The following is a 7166-nucleotide window of genomic DNA, read 5'->3' on the forward strand; positions in this document are numbered from 1 at the left end:
AGCGCGACAAAGTGTGAGGTCTACGGACCAAAGTTTAACAGAACTAAGGGAGCAAATAATGCCGAAACAAGTAATGCCGAAACGAATAGTGTCGGAGCAAGTAATACCAACGCTGTTTGTTATAAATGTGGAAAATCGGGCCACATTATTAGAAATTGCCCGAATCAGGTAAATACTAATGGGCAGGGCCGTGGAAGAGTTTTCAATATTAATGCGACAGAAGCACAGGAAGAACCGGAGCTTGTTACGGGTACGTTTCTTATTGACGATAAATCTGCTTATGTTTTATTTAATTCGGGTGCGGATAGAAGCTATATGAGTAGAGAATTTTGTACTAAATTAAGTTGCCCATTGACACTTTTGGATAGTAAATTTTTACTCGAATTAGCAAATGGTAAATTAATTTCAGCAGATATAATATGTCAGAATCGAGAAATTAAACTGGTTAGCGAAACATTTAAGATTGAATTGATACCAGTAGAGTTAGGGAGTTTTGATGTGATAATCGGTATTGACTGGTTGAAAGAAGTGAAAGCAGAGATTGTTTGTTACAAAAATGCAATTCGCATTATACGAGAAAAAGGAAAACCCTTAATGGTGTACGGAGAAAAGAGCAACGCAAAGTTAAATCTTATTAGTAACCTGAAGGCACAAAAACTAATAAGAAAAGGTTGTTATGCTGTGCTAGCACACGTCGAGAAAGTCAATTCTGAAGAAAAGAACATCAATGATATTCCCGTCGCAAAAGAATTTCCCGATGTATTTCTGAAAGAATTACCGGGACTACCTCCACACCGATCCGTTGAATTTCAAATAGACCTTTTACCGGGAGCTGCACCAATAGCTCGTGCTCCATACAGACTCGTACCTAGTGAAATGAAGGAACTTCAGAGCCAATTACAAGAACTTTTAGAGCGTGGTTTCATTCGACCAAGCACATCACCATGGGGAACTCCTATTTTGTTTGTCAAGAAGAAAGATGGTACATTCAGGTTGTGTATTGACTACCGAGAGTTGAACAAACTTACCATCAAGAACCGCTACCCACTACCGAGAATTGACGACTTATTTGATCAACTACAAGGCTCGTCTGTTTATTCGAAGATCGATTTACGTTCTGGATATCATCAAATGTGGGTGAAGGAGGATGATATTCCAAAGACTGCTTTTAGGACGCGTTATGGTCATTACGATTTTATGGTTATGCCATTTGGATTGACTAACGCACCAGCTGTGTTCATGGACCTCATGAACCGAGTGTGTGGGCCATATCTTGACAAGTTTGTCATTGTTTTCATCGATGACATACTTATTTACTCGAAGAATGATCAAGAGCACGAAGAACACTTGAGAAAAGTGCTAGAGTTGTTAAGGAAAGAAAAACTGTACGCTAAGTTTTCAAAGTGTGCATTTTGGTTGGAAGAAGTTCAATTCCTCAGTCACATAGTGAACAAAGAAGGTATTCAGGTGGATCCAGCAAAGATTGAAACCGTTGAAAAGTGGGAAACCCCGAAAACTCCGAAACACATACGCCAGTTTTTAGGACTAGCTGGTTACTAAGGTTCATCCAAGACTTTTCCAGAATAGCAAAACCCTTGACTGCATTAACGCATAAAGGGAAGAAATTTGAATGGAAGGATGAACAAGAGAAAGCGTTTCAGTTATTGAAGAAAAAGTTAACTACGGCACCTATATTGTCATTACCTGAAGAGAATGATGATTTTGTGATATATTGTGACGCCTCACGAACAAAATTATACGACGCATGATTTAGAATTAGGCGCGGTTGTTTTTGCATTAAAGACTTGGAGGCACTACCTATATGGGGTCAAAAGTATTATATATACCGACCACAAAAGTCTTCAACACATATTTAATCAGAAACAACTGAATATGAGGCAGCGTAGGTGGATTGAATTGTTGAATGATTACGACTTTGAGATTCGTTACCACCCGGGGAAGGCAAATGTGGTAGCCAACGCCTTGAGCAGGAAGGACAGAGAACCCATTCGAGTAAAATCTATGAATATAATGATTCACAATAACCTTACTACTCAAATAAAGGAGGCGCAACAAGGAGTTTTAAAAGAGGGAAATTTAAAGGATGAAATACCCAAAGGATCGGAGAAGCATCTTAATATTCGGGAAGACGGAACCCGGTATAGGGCTGAAAGGATTTGGGTACCAAAATTTGGAGATATGAGAGAAATGGTACTTAGAGAAGCTCATAAATCCAGATACTCAATACATCCTGGAACGGGGAAGATGTACAAGGATCTCAAGAAACATTTTTGGTGGCCGGGTGTGAAAGCCGATGTTGCTAAATACGTAGGAGAATGTTTGACATGTTCTAAGGTCAAAGATGAGCATCAGAAACCATCAGGTCTACTTCAACAACCCGAAATCTAGGAATGGAAATGGGAAAACATTACCATGGATTTCATCACAAAATTGCCAAGGACTGCAAGTAGTTTTGATACTATTTGGGTAATAGTTGATCGTCTCACCAAATCAGCACACTTCCTGCCAATAAGAGAAGATGACAAGATGGAGAAGTTAGCACGACTGTATTTGAAGGAAGTCGTCTCCAGACATGGAATACCAATCTCTATTATCTCTGATAGGGATGGCAGATTTATTTCAAGATTCTGGCAGACATTACAGCAAGCATTAGGAACTCGTCTAGACATGAGTACTACCTATCATCCACAAACTGATGGGCAGAGCGAAAGGACGATACAAACGCTTGAAGACATGCTACGAGCATGTGTTATTAATTTCGAAAACAGTTGGGATCGACATCTACCATTAGCAGAATTTTCCTACAACAACAGCTACCATTCAAGCATTGAGATGGCGCTGTTTGAAGCACTTTATGGTAGAAAGTGCAGGTCTCCGATTTGTTGGAGTAAAGTGGGGGATAGACAGATTACGGGTCCGGAGATAATACAAGAAACTACCGAGAAGATCATCCAAATTCAACAACGGTTGGAAACCGCCCAAAGTCGACAAAAGAGCTACGCTGACATTAAAAGAAAAGATATAGAATTTGAAATTGGAGAGATGGTCATGCTTAAAGTTGCACCTTGGAATGGCGTTGTTCGATTTGGTAAACGAGGGAAATTAAATCCAAGGTATATTGGATCATTCAAGATTATTGATCGTGTCGGACGAGTAGCTTACCGACTTGAGTTACCTTAACAACTCGCGGCTATACATAACACTTTCCACATCTCGAATTTGAAGAAATGTTTTGGTAAAGAAGATCTCACTATTCCGTTAGATGAAATCCAAATCAACGAAAAACTTCAATTCATCGAAGAACCCGTCAAAATAATGGATCGTGAGGTTAAAAGACTTAAGCAAAACAAGATACCAATTGTTAAGGTTCGATGGAATGCTCGTAGAGGACCCGAGTTCACCTGGGAACGAGAAGATCAGATGAATAATAAATACCCGTATTTATTTCCAGAAGATACGTCAACACCTCCAACTGCTTAAAATTTCGGGATGAAATTTATTTAACGGGTAGGTACTGTAGTGACCCGAACTTTTCCATGTTTATATATATATTAAATAAAATTGTTATTTACATGATTAAGTGTTTCCAACATGTTAAGCAATCAAACTTTTTAAGACTTGATTAATTGAAATAGGTTTCATATAGACAATTGACCACCGAAGTTGACCGGTGATTCACGAACGTTAAAACTTGTAAAAACTATATGATGACATATATATGGATATATATATAGTTAACATGATATTATGATAAGTAAACATATCATTAAGTATATTAACAATGAACTACATATGTAAAAACAAGACTACTAACTTAATGATTTTGAAACGAGACATATATGTAACGATTATCGTTGTAACGACATTTAATGTATATATATCATATTAAGAGATATTCATACATCATAATATCATGATAATATAATAATTTAAAATCTCATTTGATATTATAAACATAGGGTTAACAACATTTAACAAGGTCGTTAACCTAAAGGTTTCAAAACAACACTTACATGTAACGACTAACGATGACTTAACGACTCAATTAAAATGTATATACATGTAGTGTTTTAATATGTATTCATACACTTTTGAAAGACTTCAAGACACTTATCAAAATACTTCTACTTAACAAAAATACTTACAATTACATCCTCGTTCAGTTTCATCAACAATTCTACTCGTATGCACCCGTATTCGTACTCGTACAATACACAGCTTTTAGATGTATGTACTATTGGTATATACACTTCAATGATTAGCTCTTAGCAGCCCATGAGAGTTACCTAACACATGTGGGAACCATCATTTGGCAACTAGCATAAAATATCTCATAAAATTACAAAAATATGAGTAATCATTCATGACTTATTTACATGAAAACAAAATTACATATCCTTTATATCTAATCCATACACCAACGACCAAAAATGTAGTGACCCCGACAAATCGTCAAGTGACGGCGTCGGCTACGTGGGTCCCATTACCTGATTATAAGTCTTTAAGATAACGTTTGACCAAAATATGTCGCCTTCATTTCAAAATAAAGATTGTTTCAAAGTTTACAAGAATTGTTCAACCAAAAGTTAAGTTACAACGTTATAAGTACGATTGAAATCTAGGCGACACGGTTTAAAGTAAAGTCAAAAGACGCTCCATGAAATGCATGTATACTCGACATCGGATGCAAGTATCAAATAGTGAGCGGAAGCATGTATCACATATCGTGCAAGACCTGAGAAAAACATAGAAATCTGTCAACGAAAACGTTGGTGAAATCATAGGTTTAGTAAGTATTAAACGTTGTTTTTGAACCACAAGATTTTGTATTTCCATAACGTAGATTATCCAAATCATTTGCATTCCAAAAGTGTTGTTATACGCGAGCACTCAATTATCAAAACTTAACCAACGTTACCCCATCACACAGTGCTAGAACCCACACTAAAACACAAAAATATATTTCATCCGCATAACGGTAGCGAACCGTCCGAATGAGGGTTTGTTAAACCCGTATGGCCACACAATATAAGTTCTCGCTTACACCCTGCAAGTGTAACTAATGATAATCGAATTGAGGCATTTTTGTTCTAACTCGCACGTGGAATGTTTGTTTTCACACTTGTGTTCAAAACATAAAAGTAAGTAGTACAAGATGTAACAAAGTATATGTTTTCTAAGCCCACGATTTAAAAGTATAAAAGTTGTTGAAAAGGTGGGACTATGATCTCACCTCGAGTGCACGAGTATAAAGGTACTTCAACAAGTAAACGTGTGCATGAAAGTTGCTTAGCCTTGACCTAAACAAGTAAGTTATATCAATTAACCGGTTACGACACAAGGTCGGGTGAAATGTGTTCAATTAGTCCTATGGCTCGTTACGACTCGATTAAGTATAGCATGTGAATCACGTTGTCAAGTTTCATACAAGAAACAAGTATAAAAGCATGTTAGAATGATTGTATAATAGTTTGGTTAAGTTTGACTAAAAGTCAAACTTGGTCAAAGTCAACGAAAAAGTCAACGCGTTCGGGTCGGGTCCCGAACTATTTTTCTATGCTAATTATTCATATACAAGTATATTAGAACAAGTTTCATGTGAATCGGAGGTCGGTAGCTAGTCAAACATTTCACGTGAAACGGGACAAAGAGGTCAGAATCTGACCAGGCCAATCCGCGCGCCGCGCGGGGATGGGGCGCGCCGCGCCACCATCTGGGCAGAGAATTCTGGTCAGTTTTTTTCAAAGTATGCACGAACCAAAACCTTTTCCTACCCAACTCTTGACCCGCAAACACTTATAATGCCTATCATATATCGTTGGAAAGGTATTTTGACGAGGAATACAACTAACCACATTTCATCAATCAAACTTCCACTTACAACAACCAAAAACCGTAATTAAACATTCATAATCAAAGTTCAAGTTCCAAAAACGCATTTTATGATTCGGGCAACCAATTTACATGTATGTTATGCCGTTTCGAAGGTAATCAAACACACATTGCAACAAAACACTTAACAACAATATCTCATAGCATTTGACGCATCAAAAGTTCATGTAAAGCTCATCAAACCCTAATCCAAGTTCACAAAATCATTAATCATGTTCTTGGAGTTTCCTTAATCAACCTATACATCAAAACGAAGCTAATGATACTAGTAACACTTTTAAAACATGCACTTTAACAATTCAACAACATTTGATCATCCAAAATCAAGGATTTAGCAAGAAATTTTCATATTGAACTAGTTACACCAAAAACAACGAATCGAGCATACAAATTACATACACGACATCACAATGAGCCATAGACACTAATTAACAACATTTCAAGTCAAAAACACGAATTTAGAGAAATCTAGAGTTTTAGAAATGTTACCCAAACTTGATGATATTGGTATCAAAATGTATAGGATGAAGAGAGGATCACGAAAATGTAATTTGTTTTGATGTTTGCTTCTCCAATCGAATTTAGATGATGATTTTATGTTTGAGGGTTTTGAGTTCACAAATGGGAAGTAGAGAGAAAGAGGAGGATGAAGGTGGGAGGTGGAGATGAAATGAATGGGTGTGGTAAGTGGGTTGACTAGTTGACCTAGTCAACTAGTTTGCCCATTTGGCAATCTCGGTCCCTCGAGTTTCAAAGCGGGTGCGGGAATTAACCCAACGAATATTTTAAAAACGTTCGAGTAACGGATGACTTTATAATTAGATAACGAGAATATTATGAACGTTAGTTAACGAAAGATACAAATTTGAATAACGAAAGATATTATAATAAAAAAAAAAGACGGTGTTAAAATAAATTTAACGGAAAATCACGGGATGTTACATTATCCACACCTCAAAAGAAATTTCGTCCCGAAATTTAGTTGGAAGTAATAGTCGATGTCTCTTACTCGAGACCTAGTGTAGTAACTCTACGAATGATTGAAGGTACTTTCTTAGACATTCCACGAATCCGGATAGTCGGGGTGTTACGTTGTATTAGGGCTTGGTTTTACGATCCACAAGTTCAGCCGGTTTTTCCTATGAGGAGGAGTTTGTCATCAATAGTTGGTGCATCTAGAAGGATTGCACGTTCCTGTTCCGCAGGACACGTTTCTAAGTTTGTTACACGAAATGTAGGGTAAACGGAAACTT

Source organism: Rutidosis leptorrhynchoides, chromosome 5, assembly GCF_046630445.1.
Source record: "Rutidosis leptorrhynchoides isolate AG116_Rl617_1_P2 chromosome 5, CSIRO_AGI_Rlap_v1, whole genome shotgun sequence".
Taxonomy (NCBI): Eukaryota; Viridiplantae; Streptophyta; class Magnoliopsida; order Asterales; family Asteraceae; genus Rutidosis; species Rutidosis leptorrhynchoides.